The sequence below is a fragment of the Sarcophilus harrisii genome, chromosome 1, assembly GCF_902635505.1.
Source record: "Sarcophilus harrisii chromosome 1, mSarHar1.11, whole genome shotgun sequence".
NCBI lineage: Eukaryota > Metazoa > Chordata > Mammalia > Dasyuromorphia > Dasyuridae > Sarcophilus > Sarcophilus harrisii.
The window spans coordinates 436,675,144-436,696,611 of NC_045426.1; positions in this window are offsets into that span (position 1 = coordinate 436,675,144).

Here is a 21,468-nt window from a genome sequence, read left to right on the forward strand (position 1 = left end):
ATCCCTGCAATATGAACTCCAAACATATGGCTCCTGTTTGGCAGACAACTAGATAAACATCTGGGATTGACTCAAGTCAATTTGGTGTACCTTGCCCAAACCTTGTCAATTCTCCAGGGATTATATTGTGCTCTGAACAACATTTTCATTTAAACACCTGAATATATTTTTCAGTGTTTTAAAATATCAAAGCCTGACTGACCCTGGGGTGGAAACAGATGGACAAGCCAATCTCTATGTTCTATTTCTAAAATCTGTGAGTCTGTAAATCTCATGTTGTTGAATCAGCATGACCTTTTTTGTTTTCCTAAAGACTTATTTCAACTGCTTCATCTCCAAAAGCATTGCCTTTAGGGAAATTAAAAGTTTGGCAGGTAGATGTTCTTATTCATGTTCCTACTAATGAAAATATTTTAGGATGATCTTGCAGAAACTGAAGCCTTCCATGCTGAGCTATTTTATTAGTAGTAAAATTCCTTTCTAGACCTGATCCTTCAGAGAAAAACCAAAAATTTATGAACTTAATTAAATGTAAATATCTTCCAGCAAAAGAGAAAACTAGAGAAACCATCTTTCCATTTTGCAATTCTCTTCTTTTTCCTCTTTCCCTGGAGGGGGTACTTGGCTTCAGGATGAAAATAGACATTTCCAATTGGTAAAGAAAAGGGGAAATACTATTTGAAATAATCAGATGTGACAAGTCACAGATGATGAATTATACAGTTGGTATGTGATAAAATATCAGAAAGAAATGAAAGGGTGATGAGGATAGAAATTTTCAGATGGAATTTTCAGTTTTAAGATGGGGAAGAAATACATCTGTGATTCAGAACTAATTATGTTTCCAAGAGGTTCAAAGAGAGTATAAAATAAACTTAAGCCATTTTAGGTAATAGAAATCCATTTAATATAATATACATTATTAAATATCTTTACTTAAGAGAATGTAAATAAAAATCAGAAGTGTTGAATATTAAACATTTCTAGACTTGGAGGAAATAATTGATAAACATTAAAAAACACCTAGAATATAATGTATTTGATTATCAAATCAATTAACTTGTATTTGATAAAAGACAGAGAATAAAATAATTTAATACATCTCAGAAATAAAGAAAATAAATGAGGCAACTTTCTTTACCAAAGAGAAAATTCTACCAAAACATATAAAAGAACTAGAAGACACATGGAAAGAATGTTTATTAGCAGAGAAGTTTTCAAGTCATATTTTATCTTAAGTAGACACATAATCCAGGTTTCAAAAAGATAGCCAAAAGTGATTTTTATTCTCTAACTAAAAATCACTATTAATACCTATGATTCTTAATCTTTTCCCTTTCTCCTTACTTAGAAATCTTCCATTTCTCTATAAAATTGCAGTCATATGTCCAGTTTCCTGTTAAATACACAATACTTTTGGATCCAATCCAACTATCATACCACTAACTACTTTGCCCTGAGGCCTTGAGCCCTGCAGCTGAGAAATCCACCATAGAAAGCAAAGCAGACCCACTCATTTAGGAAGCGGAGAACTGTGCTTATGATTGGGAAGGTGGCATTGGAATAACTGAATTAGAAATAAAAGAATTAATTATTTTAGATACACAGAAGAGAATAGAAGAAATTTCAGAGTGAGGAACAATTAGGCAGTCTACTGTTGATGCTGCCATGTTAAAATTCTTATATAGGGTTTGGTTTTTGTTTTTAAAGAAAATCTATACATATTAGACATTGTTTCAAATACAATCCTCTTTTTAAGTTCTTTGTGTATAGAAATGTTCTTGCTATGGGTTTCTATCAGGGTCGTAATTTTCCTGACATTGTCTGTTTGCCCCCCAGCAATTTCCTTCCATTGCTTCTAGGTCTATCCTTTGAAGCTCAGCAAAATAAGTCTAATTCCTACCCACATGACAACCCTTCAAAAAAGATAGTTATGATTACCCTCTCCCCAACCCCTATTCCAGACTTTTCCTCTCCAAACTTAATAGCCCCAGTTTCTTCAAATGATCCTCACTTGGCACGAACTCGAAGCCCTTTATCACTCTGGTTGCCTTCCTCTGGACAATCTCTAGTTTAGTAATTTCATTTTACAAGCTGACTGAGAACTGAACACAATACTCTAAAAGTAGTTTCACCATTGCAGAGTACAGTAGGACTCTCATCTCCCTGTCCCCGGACTACTTTTTGTTTCTCCAATTAAATTGTAGTTTTCTTTAGAGTTAGTTTTCTATATAATTGCCTCTTTCCCACAATGCTTATTAAAATATTTTCTGGGAGCAGCAAATTGGCACAGTAGATAGAGTACCAACCCTGAAATCGGGAGGATCTGAGTTCAAATCAGACCTCAGACAGTTAATGCTTCCTAGCTGTGTGTTCCTGAACAATTATCTTAGCAAAAAAATAATAAAATATTTTCTGAATTCAATGTATTCTGCACAAATGTTAATTATTTCACAATTTTTAAAACTACTTTCTCTAAGGATTTAATCCATTGCTCAAATCATGATTCAGTCTTCCATTTTGTGACATCAGAGACATAGAAAAAAACTAATAGAAAGAGCAAGAAGAAAAAAGATCACTGCCTCTAGAATCAAACTTATGGTTACTCTGAAAATGGATCTAGAAGCTTCATCAAAATGCCAAAGAGCAAAAAAAAATTAAGAGCCCTGATTTAGAGCCTGATTTAAGGGGGGTGGGGGAATTTTTTTTTTTTTTAATTTAAATAGTATATCAACTAAAAGTTTTGTTTGGTCACAGTCTATCTTTTACATTACTCCTCTTTTCATAGAGGTTATTACATACTGTTTTTTCAAACTATCAAAAGACAATATATTCCATCTTTTTGCAACCCTTTCAAAGAGAACATGGCAAGGGAACATGGAAACTGCTCCTGATAATTCTCTTCGAGACATCTCAAATCTCCAAGGAATAATCTCCTTGATTTTCAGCTTCCTCATCAAGAAAATGAGGTTGGAATATATGCCCTTTAAAATCTCTTCTTGTTCAAAATCTATGATCCTCTAACAGTAGAACTGAAAAAGAGAGAAAAAGGAAGCGGTATAGAGAGAGAAAGACAGAGAGAGAGAATATGTCAGATTGAGAGGTAAAGAAGATTTGAAGATAACTTCAAGTTTCTAAGCTGGGAGGCTGGACCTCCATCCAGATATCCAGATAGTACATTTTTTATGACAAATTCAGTTTTTAGATTACTACAATTTCAATTACTATTGAGCTATCCATACTATTACTTTGAGATATTTTGGGGATAGAATGCAGATTGGACTAAGATGATTAATTAGCTCTGCATGTGTCATCATCAGATGGGGTAAGAGGGAAGTAACTGGGATATAAGAACTAGTAATTTTTTTTTTTCTTTTGCTGTTGAGATGTTTTCATTTCTGCCCAACTCTTTGGGATCCAATTTGTGGTTTTCTTAGGAAATCTACTGGAATAGTTTGCCATTTCTTCCTCCACCTCATTTTATAGATGAGAAACTAAAGAAAACAGAATTAAGTGACTTGCCCAAGATCACACAACTAGTAAGTGTCTGAGGCCATATTTGAAGTCAGGAAAATGAGTTTTCCTGACGTCAAGCCCATCACTCTGTACACTGTGCTACCTAATTGCTTCCATTCCCACTTTGGAGTCTCACAAATCTAATCAAAAGAGCTTTATATATAAAAGGAACAGAGAGGGAGAAAACTACATGTATATCTATCAAGTTAGATACCTTTTAATGTTATTATTATGAAAGGAGAATATCAACAAAGACATCCAGATCTTCATAGGAGATAGAATCAAAAAAAAAAAAAAAAAGTCAGCTAATACAATCTGTAGCTTTAACTTTTTCATTAAAAAATGGACTATGTATAGCTAATAAGCAAGATAAATTGGAAATTCTAAGGCAAGGAGACATAACTTTATAATTTATAACAGTGGTTTCTGGATTCCTTTTGAAGCATCATTTGTCCCATTTCTATCACCAAATATAAGTAGTAGCTGTCCAGTTTGACAAGTCTTGGGAGGTTTTCTGCAATGGACAGGATGACTACATAGTTCTCTATTTTCATGTTGACAAATAGTTACTTCATGCTTTCTTCCCTCTGATTTCTGTTGGATGATCTCTTATGCAGTAATATCTGTGAATACATATCATTACATAAAGGACAAGTACCTGGTCCTCCTTGTTAATATATTATTTTGTGAAAACATTTACCATATTTGTTTCTTATCCCCAAGAATTCAATGAAGAATTATCCCTCTCTTTCTCCTTTGCATGACATACTTCTATACTCAAACTCCCTGACACACATTAAGGTCTATCTGCTTTTTCAGATCTTTTTCCTTCTTTGAACTTTTCTTTTCCAAAAAAATCAATTTAAAATAATTGAGGACAATATAAAACACTTGGGAGTCTATTTTCCAAGACAAAACCAAGAATTAAATGAATACTATTACAAAACATATTTCATACAAATAAAGGCAGATGTAAACAATTTGCAAAATATTAATTGCTGTTGAGTATGCCAAGACAATATAATAAAAATTACATTCTACCCAAATTGTTACTTATTCAGTACCATGCCAGTCAAACTATAAAAGAATTATTTTATAGCGCTAGAAAAAAATAAGAAAATTCATCTGGAAGAGCAAAAGATCAAGAATATCTAAATAAACAATGGGAAAAAAAATGTGAAAGAAGGCAGCCTAACAGTCCCAGATTTCAACTAAATTACAAAGCAATAATCATCAGAACAATATGGAACTGACTATGAAAGAGAATGGTGGATAAGTAAAATAAATTAGGTATGCAAAATAAAGTGTACATAGTAATCAAGTATTTGAAACCCCAAAAGCCTAAGCTTTTAGGACAAAAACTCACTATTAAATAAAAATTGCTGGAACAACTAGAAAGCAATCTAGCAAAAACTAGGCATAGATCAATATCTCACATCATATACCAAATTAAGGTCAAAATGAGTATAAGATTTAGATGTAAGTGTAATATTATAAACAAAATAGTGGAGCATGAAAAAATGCATCTGTTAAATAAATGAATAAGGGAAGAATTGGTGACCAAACAAGAGATAGAGAAGATAACAGGAAGTAAAATGGATAATTTTTATTTCATGAGATTAAAATTTTTTGCACAAACAAAACCAATACAGCCAAACATAAAAGAAAAACAAGAAATTGGAGGGGAGGGGAGGGGAGGGAATTAAAGCAAGTTTTTCTGATAAAGGCTTGAGTTATTTACTATTTAGGGACACAAGCCAAAGATATAATATGATTCATTCCCAGTTGATAAATGGTCAAAGAATATAAACAGACAATTTTCAGAAGAAAAAATCAAAGCTAACAAGTCATGTGAAAAGATGTTCTAAATCACATTGATTAGAGAAATGCAAATTAAAACTATTCTGAGATAGCACTTTATACCTATCAGATTGGCTAACTTGACAGAAAAGGAAAATGATAAATGCTGGAGGAGAAAGGTGAACTTAGGTATGCTAATGCATTGTTGGTGGAGTTGCAAAATTGTCCAACCATTCAGGAGAACAATGTGGAAATATACCCAAAGAAATATAAAACTGCATATCCTTTGAAATATAAAACTGCATATCCTTTGACACAGAAATACCACTTTCTAGGTATGTACCCCAAACAATTTTTTTTAAAACAAAAGAACCTATATGTACAAAAATATTTATAGTATCTCTTTGTGGTGGCAAAGAACTGAAAATTGAGGAGATGCCCATCAATTGGAAAATGACTGAGCAAGTTGTCATATGTGATTGTAATGGATTATTATTGTATTATAAGAAATGATGAGCAGAATGGTTTCAGAAAACCTTTAAGACAAATATGAACTGATACAAAGTAAAATGCACAGAACCAAGAAAACAATGCCCATAGTCCATGTACAGCAATGGTGGAATGATGCTCTGATCAAAACAATGATTCAAAACAATTGCAAAGGACTTATGAATTAAAAAAAAAAAAAAGCTATCTGCCTCCAGAGAGAAAAGTGCAGATTGAACTATACTTTTTTCACTTAAATTTCTTCATTCCTTTTTTCTTTCCTTCCTTCCTTCCTTTCTTTCTTTTTTTCTTTCTTCCTTCTTTTTTTCCTTGTCTTTTGCAACATAGTTAATATGGAAATGTTTTGCATGACTTCACATGTAGAATTGAGAACTCAAAAATTTTTAAATAAAAGTTAAAAAGTATAATTACAAAAAAATTTAAAATAATATTTTCTTTCTACTTTTTAAAAGAATGATTCATTTCTTCTGATAATCAAAAGAGTTGGAAAACATTCCTTAAGATCACTTACTTTTTCTTCTAAAAGTTAAACTATCTGCATTTTGACCATAGAATAAAAGTCTTAACTATTAGAGGGGTACACATGCCATACTCTTAATGAAGATCACTGAAAAATTGTACGTATTCTCTATACTTACTGGAAACAAAATGTTTGGACTTTGTCTTTCTTGCTAATAATTCTCTTGAACAATTGAGAATTCCAACAAATGAATGGTTTGCAGAGTTCTTAAAGCATTTCTCTATTTTAATTTTCATTAATAGCATAATTTATCCTTCTGTCCATGATCATTGTTGAGCCTTGGTCTTTCAGTCTAGCTACACAATGAAGTTACCTGCACAATGCTTTATAAGTTTGATCTTTAGATTAGAGACCAATGATAGTTATGAAGCGTAGAGGGCCAGACCTCTGGAGAAGTATACTTGAAACAAGGATACTTACAACAAGGTGACAACTCAGTGGAATTGATGAGATGATGGTTCTCTAGTTCACATACATACTCAGTACTTAGTATGGTGATGTAATGGTTCTCTAGTTCACACATATTTAGTATACTGTAGTGATATAATTATATTAAGGTATATAAGGGCTGAGAGGACTGGAAATGAGACATTCCATCTTTGACCATCCTACTGGTGGCTCTCCTGCCTCCTGCAGTCCTCCACTAAGATCAAGACTGGGTCAGACTGCGACAGACACAGACTGTGAAGGAGACAGACTGTGAGAATTAAGACTTTAGGTTCTATTCCTGACTATCCTCGTAGTGACTGTCCTGCTGAGACCAAGGCCCATCTGGAGACCTCCAGAAACTAACCCAGACATTACAATGAAAGGAGGTCTCCAGCTGGAGACTTCAGAAAAAAAAGCTGGACTCAAGCATATATATACACACACACACACATACACACATATATATGTATATGTATATGTATATATATATATATATATATGCATGTATTCATATTGAGAACTTAAAAGTAATATAATATCATCTAGCTCAAAGTTCTGTTAACTTGGGTGCTACTTACTTAGTAGAATCAGAATCTTGCTTCTCCATAACATCTTCTCTTACCAGCATTTGATCCTGTCTCTACCTCAGATACTACTGTGGCCCTACTGGTCCCCTGAGTCAGCTCCCCGCCTCCTGACTTTGGCTTACTGTAGAGTTTCAGAGCTGTGCCTGCCAATTTCTCTGATTATACTCCCTTCCCACACCAAGGGTGAGCCCAATCATCCACACAGATCCTGACCAGCACTGGATGACTGCACATTACCTGATATTTTTGATCCAGAGAATCAATGCACAGTACTGCATGAGCTCTATTATTACAACAGCAGTCTTTTTGTTTGGAAGCTTTTCAATCAGCATTAAGGGGAAACTAAGAGAACTTTTCTTGCCATATGTAGAACAGAGCAAAACTGCCGATTACCATGGAGTTCATTCCCCTGGCCCAGAGCCATACTTGGCTCCTGTCCTATCCAATCCTCCAGATTAGCCAGGGTCAGGTTTTGTCAGCGCTTGGAATGGAAAGGTTCCAGAGAAAACCCCAGGTGTTACAAGAGGTGTGTTGATGATTCAATGGCTGCCACTCTCCCTTCTGAGTTAGTAATTAACCCCAGCATGCTATTACTGGCATGCTGCTCTGCTGGTTTCTGTGGTTTACATAGTACGAATATAAGGCTCTTCCCTCTTCAAGGCAGGGCAGGTTTTGGGGGCTATAAAGCACACAGCCTTGACTAAATTCAGATTGACTTTCAGTAGAAGGCTTTATTTGCTTTACCCTTTTTCCAGAAGGAAAAATTGATTGAGTGCAATGAGTGAAAAACACTGTGCTAAGTGTTAAAGATATAAATATAAAAAAGAGCCAGTCCCTGGCCTCGGAGAGTTTACATTATAATGAGGTAAGACAACATATAGAGAGGAGGAATGCTGGACAGAGGAGGTTGTTTTAATCTGGAAAGTCACAGAGATGCTGAGTGGTACGATAGGGCAGCTGACTAGCACACCCTTCCTGAAAACAGTGGAGGTCTTTTTTGATTGGAGTGGGGTGGACAAGGTGAGAGAGAGAAACAGAGAGAGAGAGAGACAGAGAAAGAGAGAGAGACAGAGAGACAGAGAGACAGAGAGACAAAGAGACAGAAACAGACAGAAACAGACACTGAATGAGATAGTAAGATGACTAGGGAGAGATTAAAATTCCTTAAATATATATACACACACACACACACATATATACTATATATACATATAAGACCTTCTTTAATATATATATAATATTTAAATATATATTAAGGACATTTCACTGTTTGACTTCAGATCTTTTAAGTGATAGTTGAATAAATTCTCAATCTATGGTCTCTAGCATTGCTTGAACTTCTAGATGATGTGAAGGATGGACCTAAACCAATGGCTACTAACCAGTTTTCATGTCATGGATCCCTTCTGGAGTCTGCTGAAGTCTATAGACCTCTTCAGAATAATGGTTTAAAGTAATCAAAGAAAATGCTAAATTACCATTAGAAATTAGAAAAAATACAGATGAAGTTTATTTTTCCCATCCAAGTTCAGGGACTCCCAGTTAAGAATACCTGTTCTAAAAAAGGTTGCAATTTACAAAACATGGCAATAGACCACAGACGCCTAATTCTCCAAATGGCTACTGTCATAATTCTCAAAGAAACTCGGGCAAGATAGTCACAATGAAAAAATCTAAAAGAAACAGCAGTCAAGCTGGATTATGTCTTTTCTCTGAGTTTTTTTCAGTTCATCATCTGTTCATTCACATTCAGTTTCTTTCATTAGAGCTTACCTTCATAAAATGAAAAATGTTTATGTCAGATGGATACTCTGTTCTCCCAAATTCTTCCCACAGCAAGCTGCTTAGAAATCAACTACCTTGAGAAAGAAAAGTTGGGATGGGGATAAATAAATCTTTTTGGCCTAGATGGCTTTTTTAGTAAATACCCAAATGATCAATTCCAAGTTTCCATATTAGTTGAGATATATTTAGCTTACCTCATATTTTCAGCAATCCCAGGTAGTTGTGGGAAATAAAATGTTTTCAATAAAAATTTGAGGGGGGAAAGAGATCATTAGTCTACTCTTTAGATTTGAGGAAATTTAACTGCTACTAACAAGTTGAACCAATTCAGGTCTTATCTTTTCTAATATCAAGGAACTTTTGACAATGCCCCAAAATTGATTCACTAATTATCCACTTGGAAAATGGGGTAAATGAATGAATGAATATCTGGATCACACTCACAAACTTCATTACAAATCACTTTCTGGAAGATATAAGTAAAAATATCCCACCAATCAATCAAAAAGCATTTATCAACTGCCAACTATTTGTTAGAAAGCATGATAAATATAAAGAAAGAAATAATCTCTTCTCTAAATGAGTTTATATTATATAGGGGGAGACATGATACACACACACACACATATGTATGTGTGTGTGTGTGTGTAGGCATATAAGTATATATAATACAAAACAGAATATATATAGAATAATCATAAAAAGAATAAATTTTAGGTAGCTCACACTAGAGGTCACTAACAATTGATGGTGGAGGTATTGGAAAATGGTTCATCTAGGCAGCTGGATGGTACAGGAGATAGAATGTAGGACCTCAAGTAAGAAAGACCCGAGTGCAAAACCAGCCTCAGTCATTAGTTAAATGACCCTAGGACAGGACATAATTTCTGTCTGCCAGTTCCTTTATCTGTAAAATGGGGCTAATAAGAGCCTATCTCCCACTATTGTCATGAAAATAAAATGACATGTTATTTGTAAAATGTGTTTAGCCAACTTTAAAGGCCTATATAAATGCTAGTTATTATTATGGTTGCTATTTAGAAAGTGGTACTCAAACTAAGAATTAAATTTTGAAGGCATAAAAATGAACTCTATAAGACAGAGATGAAGAGGGAATATATTCTAGGTATGGGGAATATTTAGTATAAATTACACAAACTACAGCTAGAACACTATGAGAAGAATAGGAAAAAAAGAGCATTTTGACTAGTTCACAGATAATGAGAGAGGGACTAATGTACAATGAAACTGGAAAGATGATTGGAGGCCAATTTGCAAATGGCTTAAAAAGCTAGACAGGAATTTTCATTTTATTCTAGCAGCATTAGGGAACCACTAGTATTGATTAAGTAGAGGAGTGATATGGTTAATTCTGTGCTTAAGGAAAATTATGTTAGCAGTTATATGGAAGAGAGAGAGAAGTGGGCAGAGACCTGAGACCAAGAGACCAATTAGGAGAAAGTTGATCTAATCTAACTGAACTAACTGAATTTTTGCTGAAAGGTGATGAGAATCTGAACTGGAGTTGTGCGAGTATAGAGAAGGAGCTAATGAGATATGAAAGATTCCATGAAAGTAGAAATAAGCAAGACTTGGCAAATGGTGAGGGAAGAGTAGGAAGTTGAGAAGACTGATACCAAAACCAGGAAGGATCAAAACAGAGAAAGAAAATTATGGACCAATCTCTTTAATGAATATTGATGCAAAATTTTTAAATAAAATATTAGCAAAGAGATTACAGCAATTTATCAGCATGATAATATACTACAACCAAGTGGGATATATACCAGGAATGCAGGGCTAATTCACTATCAGGAAAAGTATTACTATAATTGACCATATCAATAATAAAACTACAGAAATCAGATGATAATCTCAATAGATGCAGAAAAAGCTTTAGACAAAATACAATAGCCATTCCTATTGAAAAAAAAAAAAAAGACTAGAGAGCATAGGGACAAAGGGAGCTTTCCTTAAAATAATAAGCACTATCTTTCTAAGACTTACAGCAAGCATTATTTGTAATGGAGAGATGCTGGATGCATTCTCAATAAGATCAGAAATGAAACAAGGATGCCCACCATCACCACTATTATTCAGTATTGTACTAGATGTGCTGATTTTAGCAATTAAAAAAAGAAAAAGAAATTAGAACAAGCAATGAGGAAATAAAACTATCACTCTTTGCAGATATGATGACATACTTAGAGAATCCTAGAACAAGAAAAAGTAATAGCACAATTCATCTGGAAGAACAAAAGGTCAAGGAAATTAATGAAAAAAGTACCAAACCTAAAACTTTACAATAGTAAAGGAGCTTACAATCAAAGATTTACTTTGATTGTAAACCATTTGGTACTGGCTAAGAAAGAGTGTTAGATCAGTGAGATACAATGAGATAGTTAGATCAAATGAGATACACTAACAAAACAAACAAGGCCTATAACAATCTAATACTTGATAAACCCCCAAACTCCAGCTTCTGGAATAAGAATTTACAATCTGACAAAAATTGCCAGGAAAACTGGAAAATAACATGTCAGAAACTCAGCACAGACCTCCATCTCACACCCAATACCAAAATAAGGTCAAAATGGATATATGATTTGAGCATAAACAAATTAGGAGAATAAGGGATAATTTATCTACCACATCTTGGGAGAAGGGACGACTTTATGCCCAAAGAAGAACTAGAGAACACTATAAAAAGCAAAATGGACAATTTTGATTACACTAAATTAAAAAGGGGTTGCACAAACAAAACCAACAGAAACAAGATTAAGAGGAAAAAGCTGGGAAAGCTAGGGAAAAAATCTTTTCATACAGTATTTTTGATGTCTCATTTCAAAAATATATAAACAATTGTCAAATTTATAAGAATACAAGCCATTCTCCAGTTGATTTTCAGATCATGAAATTAAAGCCATTTATACTTATGTGAAAAAATGCTCTAAATCACTATTGATTAGAGAAATGCAAATTAAAACAACTCAGATACCTCCTCACACCTCTCAGACAGGCTAAGATAACTGGAAAGAATAATGATAAATGTTGGAGGATAAATGTGGGAAAACTGGGACACTGATGCATTGTTGGTGGAGTTGTGAAATGATTTAACCATTCTGAAGAGCAATCTGGAACTATGCCCAAAAAGCTATAAAACTTTGCATACCCTTTGAACCAGCAGTGCCATTACTGTGTCTGTATCCCAAGGAAGTTATAAAGGAGGGAGGACCCACACATGCAAAAATGTTTGTGGCAGCTATTTTTGTGGTAACAAAGAATTGGAAAAGGAGTGGATGCCCATCTATTGGGGAATGGCTGAAAGTTGTGGTACATGAAGGTAATGGAATATTATTGTTCTATAAAAAAAAATGCTGAACAAACTGAAGTTAGAAAGGTCTGGAAAGATTACATAAATGGATAATGAATGAAACAAGCAGAACCAGGAATGCATTGTACACAATAACAGCAAGAATGTGCGATGATTCACTGTGAAAGACTTAGTTTTTCTCAGTGGTTCAGTGATCCAAAGCAGTCCCAATAGACTTTGGACAGAAAATGCCATCTGCATCTAGAAAAAAGAACTAAGGAAACAATATAAATCAACACATACTATGTTCACTTCTTTTTTCTGTGGGGGTTTTTTTTAATCTCTCCCATGGTTTTTCCCTTTTGCTCTGTATTTTCTCTCCCAACATAGTTCATAAAACAATGTGTACTAAAAATAAACTTTTTTTTAAAAAAAAGAGATCATGGTAACTTTGGAGAGAGCAATTTCAATTAGTGAGTCAAGTCAAAAACCGATTCCAAAGGATTTAGATTTAGGAATGAGAGAGAAAAAAACCAAGGCTAAGCATTGAGTGCAGAAATTCTTTATAAGCCTAGAAGAACAATAGTTTACATTCTTCTTTTTCTCTCAATGGTATTCTTTGAAGGTAATTAAAAATAAATGTTTGAAGTTTTGCCCAAAGAAAAGTTTTTGTTCTCAGGACTCTTCCATCTTCCTTTTTGCACATCCTCCTCCATTTTTGTAATTAGAATTTGTCAAATAAAAAGAAGAGGAAGATGGAGCTTAATTGGACTTTCCTTTCATGGACTGTCTCTTTTAAAAGCAACATGAAAGCCTTTTTAGGAGGGTTTTGTTTTCAAATGAAGTACACTACTAATTCATGAGATTGTTCCATCATATTAATAATAATAATAATGATAATGAATAATAATAACTAATGTTTATATGGTGCTTACTATGAACCAAGCACTTCTAAGTGCTTTACGATTATCTTATTTGATGCTCTCAACAATCAGTCAGCTGTGTTGACTATTCTTGACCCCATGGACCATAACATCATTTGTCTACCATCTCCCAAAGTTTATCTAAGTTCATGTTCATTGCTTCCATGATACTATTGATCAATACCACCCTCTGTCAATCCTGTTTCTTTTTGCTTTCGATCTTTCCCAAAATAGGATTCACTGGAAAAGACTCTGATCTGTCTTCTCTTTGTAAGGACAAATTATTTAAGCTTCAGATTTACTATTTGACCTTCCATTGAATAGCCTGAATTAATTTCTTTAATTATTGACTGATTTGATCTCATTACTGTTAAAAATTTTTCAAAAATCTCCAGCACTACAATTCAAAAATATCAATTCTGTGGCATTCAGCTTTCCTTGTTGTCCAATTTTCACAGCTATAGATTACTGCTGGAAAAACCATAACTTTCACTATACACACCTTTGTCAGCAAGATGTCTCTACTTTTTAGTATGAGTCCAGATTTGCCATAGCTTTCTTTCTAAATAGTAAGCAATTTTTCAAAACATATTTCCATTTTTGTCATGTTATGCAAATAAATTGAGCTCAAAGGGGGAAAAAACACAAGAAAAAAAAAAGTAAGCCAACAAACAACAACAAAAGGTGAAAGTATGCTTTGACCTACATTCAATCTCTTTAGATATGAATGGTATTTTCCATCCCAAGTAGATTGGAATTGCCTTGAATCATCTCATTGTTGAAAATAACAAAGTCCAGCATAGCTGAACATCACATAATCTTGTTGTTGGTGTGTGTGTGTGTGTGTGTGTGTGTGTGTATGTGAGTGTGTGTATACGTGAGTGTGTGTGTGTGTGTATCCTATTTCCAATCTTAAACCAATTAATTGTTCCATGTTGCGTTCAACTATTGCTTCTTAACCACATACATTCTTAACACATATCCCCCAACAAGTGAGATTATCTGGTATTCCCCTCTCTTTGAGGACTTGTCTGGAAGGTAAGTGTTATTGTTATCCCCATTTTACAGATGAGAAACTGAAATAAGCAGTGGTCAAGTAATTTGCCCAGTGTCACAAAGCTAGCAAGTGCTTGAGGCTGTATTCCAATCATAGCACTTTATCTACTGTGCCATCTAGTCCTAATTTGTCTCCTGATTTCTTTATGGGCAACTGAAAATAGACTATCTTTACCCAGATGTTCCACCAGTATGTCAAACTTAAATGGATCCAAACTGGAAGTCATCATTCCCCCTAACTCTGCTTTTCCTTCAAATTTTCCTTTTTCTGTGAGATAATCATCCCAATCCTCCAAATTTTTTAACCTTGGAGTCATCCTTGACTGTTCCCTCACTCATCCTTACCCTCACCCTCCACATTCAATCAGTTGCCATGTCAATATCTATCTCATTTTATCTACTCACAGGGCCACCACATTAGTTTAAATCCTTATCACCCCCTCTCTATTCTAATAGCTTCCTAATTGTTTTCCCTGATTCCAATCTCTCACATCTCCAATTCATCCTTCAATCAGTTGCCAAAATAATCTTCCAAAAGCATAGAAAATAGATTATCTAAACAAGCTAATCTCAGGAATATAAATTGAGCTAACCAAACCATCCGCAAATTCCCCCCCAAAAAACTTTGCCCCAAGCCTAATTTTTAAATATTCTATCAAACGTATAAATAACAAATAACTCATTACATAAACTTTCCCTAAAGCAAAGTACTCTAATAAAGTTCTATCTAGGAAACATTTTAATTTCAAAATGCACATTTTATATCTAGAAATTCTAGAAATTCAAATATAAATTCTATTAAATATTCATTTTCTTTGAACCAAGTTTGTCTGTCACACTACGTATTGAACACTACACTATTATATTTGGATTATAGAAGAGAAGAAAATAGTTTGTTATTTTTCTCATGTTGAAAGAAGTTGTGAGAGTTCTTATTCTGTGCATCTAAAGAAATAAGACACACCAGGAGTCTAGCTTTATGTGTTACTTTCTTATTTGAAAATACCAAACCAAATTCTCAGAAACTAAAATTTACTTTCCAAATATCAATCTTATCATTAAGATGATAAAATCACTATTTGCAAAATAAAATAAATTAAATAAATCCAATCATGAACGTAACTAAAACATATTATTTCCTAATTAAACTATTCTATTACAATTTAACCTGGATACCAATGTTAAATAGATATGTTAAAAAATTATTAGATAATCTAATGAAAACTAGGTTTTTAGAGGGTAGAGTGCAGACCAATGATTCTATTCATGTATAAAAATTCCTTCCAGTGATGCAGATAAGTAACTTTTCTAAAATTTATAACTTTGGGGGTACTAATAAATCTAATGATTTGGCTAGGCTTCCATAGCTAATGTTTCAGAGACAAAACTTAAAGCAAAAAACTGAGAGATTGGGAGGAGGAAGGAATTGTTATAATTAGTATCTTTGATAATGGCCACATTTCCCTAATATATAGAGAACTGAGTCAAATTTATAAAAATATAAGTAATTCTCCAATTGATAAATGATCAAAGGTAGTTTTCAGACAAAACTCTCTATAGTCATATTTTTTAAATGCTCTAAATCGCAATTGATTAGAGAATTACAAATTAAAACAATTCACAGGTACCACTTCACACTTATCATATTGACTATTATAACCAAAAAAGAGAAAAGAGCTCTTGGAGGACATGTGGGAATACTGATGAGATACTGGTGCATTGTTGGTGGAGTTGTAACCTAATCCATTCATTCTGATGAGCAATTTTGAACTATACCTAAAGGTATACCCTTTAGGGGTATACCCTAAAGGGGTATAAAACTGTCCATATCCTTTGAACCAGCAATACCACAGCTAGGTCTATATACCAAAGACATCCCCCAAAAGGGAAAAGGATCTATTTGTACAAAAATATTTATAACAGCTCTTTTTGTGGTGGCTAAGAATTGGAAATCAAAGGGATTCCCATCAATCAGGAAATAGCTAAACAAGTTGTGGTCTATGATTTAGTGAGATATTACGGGGTCCTCAAACTATGGCCCGCAGGCCAGATGCAGCAGCTGAGGACGTTTATCCCCCTCACCCAGGGCTATGAAGTTTCTTTATTTAAAGGCCCACAAAACAAAGTTTTTGTTTTTATTATAGTCCGGCCCGCCAACAGTCTGAGGGACAGTGAACTGGCCCCCTATTTTAAAAGTTTGAGGACCCCTGTGATATAACAAGCAGGATGATTTCAGAAAAACCTGGAAAGACTTACACAAACTGATGCATAGTGATATGAACAGAAACAGAGAACATTGTAAACAATAGCAACAATATTGTTCAATGAAGAATTGTGAATGACTTAGCTATTCTCAGCAATACAATTATACGGAACAATTTCAATGAACTAATGATGAAGTATATTATCTGCCTCCAGAAAAAGAATTGATATTGATTAAATATAAACTAAAGCATGCTATTTTTCACTTTCCTTCATTTTTTTTCTTTTATTCAAGCTTTCTTGCACAAAATGACTAATATGGAAATGTTTTACATAATTGCACATGTATAATTTATATATGATTGCTTACAATCCTGGGAGCAGGGAGGGAAGAGAAAAAGAAAGGGATAGAATTTTGGACTCAAAACTTTAAATAAAAATGAAAATAAAAAATTGAAGGAGAAAAAGATGCAAAGCCTCAGATCCTCTAGTCTCCAAGGTAAAACTACTATTTTCTACACTGGAATATTCAGGTAAGCCTAGCACCTCTGGTAAGAAGGCACTTACTAGTGGTATAATTCTAGATGAAGTCACAACCTCTGTTTGACTTAATCCACTAGAGAACGAAAAAAGCAAACCACTTCAGTATCTTTGCTAGAAAACCCCACAAAACCATTTCCTTATCTGTTGTTTCTTTTATTGCTTTTTCTATTTGTATCTCCAGTGCTGAGCACTGTGGCTAGTATGTAGTAAATGTTTAATAAATGCTTTAATTTGCAGAGGTTAAAACTATCCCACCTACAATAAGAGAGACTGAGGCAGAAGTCTGAGCCAATGGTACTTTTTTAAAGGGTCCGTGGTCCCCTTTAATGAAGTGGACCTCAGATCTTCCTCATGATCTGAGATGTCCCCTCCTTTCAGGGCCCTATTTTTTTGTTTGTTTTTTTGCTGAGGCAATTGGGGTTAAGTCACTTGCCCAAGGGTCACACAGCTGGGAAATGTTAAGTGTCTGAGATCAGATTTGAACTCAGATGCTCCTGACTTCAGGGCTGGTGCACTATTCGCTGCACCACCTAGCTACAGGGGCCTATTTGTATAGGATTAGATGTCCAGTCATTCTGGAATAGCTATACTAAATATAGAACAGTTCCACTGAATAAGCAAAATGTCAGCAGGGTCAGAATTTCAATGAAGCAAGGATTATCTCCATATAAGATAGATAGGCTTCTTCTTTTGGGGGAATAAGAAATGGTACAAGCCATCACAATGAGGGACCTAAATGGTCATAAGATAATCATCTGCTCCTATTGGACAAATGACTGATCCAGAAGTACAAAAATATTTTAGGGAACTTCCCTGTCATGCAGGCTTGGTCATCATCACAAGCCAAAATAAAGGTAGAAGGTCTTTAATCAGCTTCCTATAGTTAAGCAAGGGAATTTGAAGCTCACAGCTCCAAGCCCTCATATCCAGAACTTTGATATGATTCCATCAAACTGGTTAAAATAGAATAGGGGTCCAAAATGAATTAATTCTCTCAAATTAATTCAAGAAAACCCCATGAAGAGTCAGAAACAACTGAACAACTGAAAAATAACATTACATTTATCTACCACATTTTATTTATCCAAGTCCTCAATTAATGGGCAACCCTTTAGATTTAATATTTTGTGATCAAAAAAAGCAGCTACAAATATTTTTGTATGTATAGGATCTTTTCCTACTTATTTGATCTCTATTGCGTATGGTCCTAGCAATGGTATAGCTTAGTCAAGGAACATGCACTGTTTAGTAACTTTTTGTATATAATTTCAAATGCTTGTAGAATGGTTGTATCTATTCACATATGTCTGTTTTCCCATAGTCCCTCCAACATTTATCACTTTCTTTCTTTGTCATTCTTGCCAGTATTTTGGGTATGAGTTGGAATCTCAGAAGTGCTTTAGTTTGTATTTCTCAAATTAGCAGTGATTTAGAGTATTTTTTCCCAAAATTATATATAGATTGGGTTTCTTCCCTAGAGAACCATCTGTTCAAATCCTTAGAACATTATCAATTAGGAAATGCCTCTTATTCATATAAATTTGAATCAATTCCATATGTGTATGTATGTATATGTGTATAGATATATTTTTTCATGAATTTCATTTCATATGTATATTTGTGTATATAAGCATAAACAAAATGAGGCTTTTATAAAAGAATTTGCAGCAAAGATTCTTTTCCAGTCGTTTTCCTTTTAGTCTTAGTTTTATTAGATTTATTTATATAAAACTTTAAATTTTACATAATTAAAACTATTTTATCTTATGTGGTAATTCTCTTTATCCTTTGTTGGGTAATGAACATCCACAGACCAGATAATAATTGTTTCTATGTTTCTCTAATTTGTTTATGATATAACTTTTTATATCTGTCACATACCTGTGGAGTAGAAGATAGAAGGAAAAGAAAAGGAAGGAAATAAGCATTTATATAGCTTCTACTATATACCAGGTTCTTTTTAAATATTATCACATTTGATCTTCAAAATAGATGTTTCTCTTTCTATTTTACACTTAAGGACACAGCTAGTCTGAGACTGGATTTGAACTCAACTTCTGACTCTAGGCCCAGAAATTTAATGAATTGTATTACCTAGCTTCCTAAGTTCCATTTGGAGTTGATGTTAGTATATGGTGTGAGGGTGCTGGCATAAATTAAGTTTCTTCCATATTTCAAATCTCCAATGGGTTTTTGTCTAATAGTGAATCATTATCCCAACAGCCAAGGTCCTTATGTTTGCTGAACACTACAATACTAGATGTATTTTCTTCTTTATGTTATATAGTTAATTTGTTTCACCATTAGATCTATTTTAAAAGTACACTAGATACATTTTCTTCTTTTTATTATATAGCTAATGTTTCACCATTAGATCTATTTTTAAAGCAGTACCAAATTATGTTGAGAATTACTGCTTTATGGTATAATGAGATCTGACAGTACTAGGGCCCCTTTATTCTCACTTCTTTTCATTATTTCCCTTGAGATTCTTGACATTTTTTGCCTCCATATAAATTTTGTTTTTTTGTTTTGTTTTGTTTTAAGAAGTAATCCTTTGGTAATGTGATTGGTATGACATTGAAGAAGTAAATTAATTTACAAGGTATTGTCATTTTTATGTTGGTTCAGCCTAGCCAGAGCAATTAATATTTTTCCAATTATTTAGACCTATATTCATTAAACAGTAGTTTGTTGTTGTATTAATATATTTCTTATGTATATCTTAGAAGGTAAGTTCCCAAGTATTTTATACTATATATATATATGTTTCTCTTTCTGGGTTTTTTTGATTCATATAGAAATGTTGATGAACCTGTAATGCATTTATTTTATATTGTTGAGGATCACCTGGAGAATAATGAAAAGGCATGTATTCTGTTTGGTTATTTCCTTAGTTGTTCTGTCTTTGTTTTTCTGGGTGGTTTTACCAAACACAATGTTTTCGGGACTTACTTCTGTGTAGATTTTTTTAGTATTTTTACTTCATAGTCACCATCATAGTATTATTTAAAAAAGAGCTATTCCATGCATGATTGATTAGCCTGTTTAGCCTCCAAGAAAATTGCTGTAGAGATCTATTTAGAAATAGTTTCTTCTGTTCAAAAGTATTTCTCAAGTGATTAAGGAAGAAAAAAAAAATAAAACAGTGCCTTTCATAAGCAGACTATGTCATGGATTTCAGCCAGGGCTAAATTGTAAAATGCAGAATTTACTACAAAAAACAGTCCCTGCACTATTGTTGGCAGCTGCTGTAACTGAAAGTGATATATATGCCATAACTTCTAGAGGAACCTCTTATTGGAAAAGTACCATAGAGAAACCTATTACATGCAATTCAGATATAATGATACTCTTTTCTCCTCCCTTCTTCTCTCATCTCTTTTCTTCTCTTTTCTCATTGCTAAGAGGGAAAAACACAAGAGCTAAACCTTTAGAAATTATAAGGGAAGATATGACCAAAGAAGTAGTTGTATATCCTTTTTTGCCATTATTTTTAATAATTGAAGGATAAGGATGGTCATAGTAAATAGCAATTTATGAATTGATTATGTATTCTACACAGTATATAAAAGTATAGCTATTTAAATTTTGTTTTAATTATGCTTCACAATTTTTATAATTAGTAAATTATATTATAGTTATATAAGATTTTTTAGAAGGGATTTTGTTTTCTGAGGAGAAAGCATGAGTACCTAGACTACCTGTTCATCTAGCTGTCTGTCACTAATGCATGGAGAAAACTAAATTAATAACTTACATAATCATAAAAATCAAAGTCATGATTCACCTAACAGTGACTAATATTTCAAATACAGACCTTAAAGGGAGACAAATAGTCACCTTAGAGCTAGGTGTGTAGATCCACACCTAAGAAGGGATGGCAAGTGTGATAAATCAATATATATTCCATATTGCCTCAAGTTACAAACAGGAAAAAATGTAAATATGAAAGACTAATCCCTAAGGATATAATTATAGGTTTCTCTTCCTCCTTCCATATTATGATTATTGGAAAGCAGGTCCCTGTCATAAATAATAATGAAACTTTGTCTGGCAATAAAAAGAGCTTAATTAATGTTTGTTGACTGACAATTTTTTCAGTGAATATTTTACTAAGGGAGAGAGAGAGGATGTAATTGATATGAAGCTAATCTGGGCTAAGTCTCACCTCTGACAAGGTTCTATGACTTAATTTCTCAATGTTCCCAAGTGATTTTCTAAGATTATAAACTGTACAGCAGGTGCCAACTAGCATTAGTTGAAAAAGTTTAATCACTATGAATT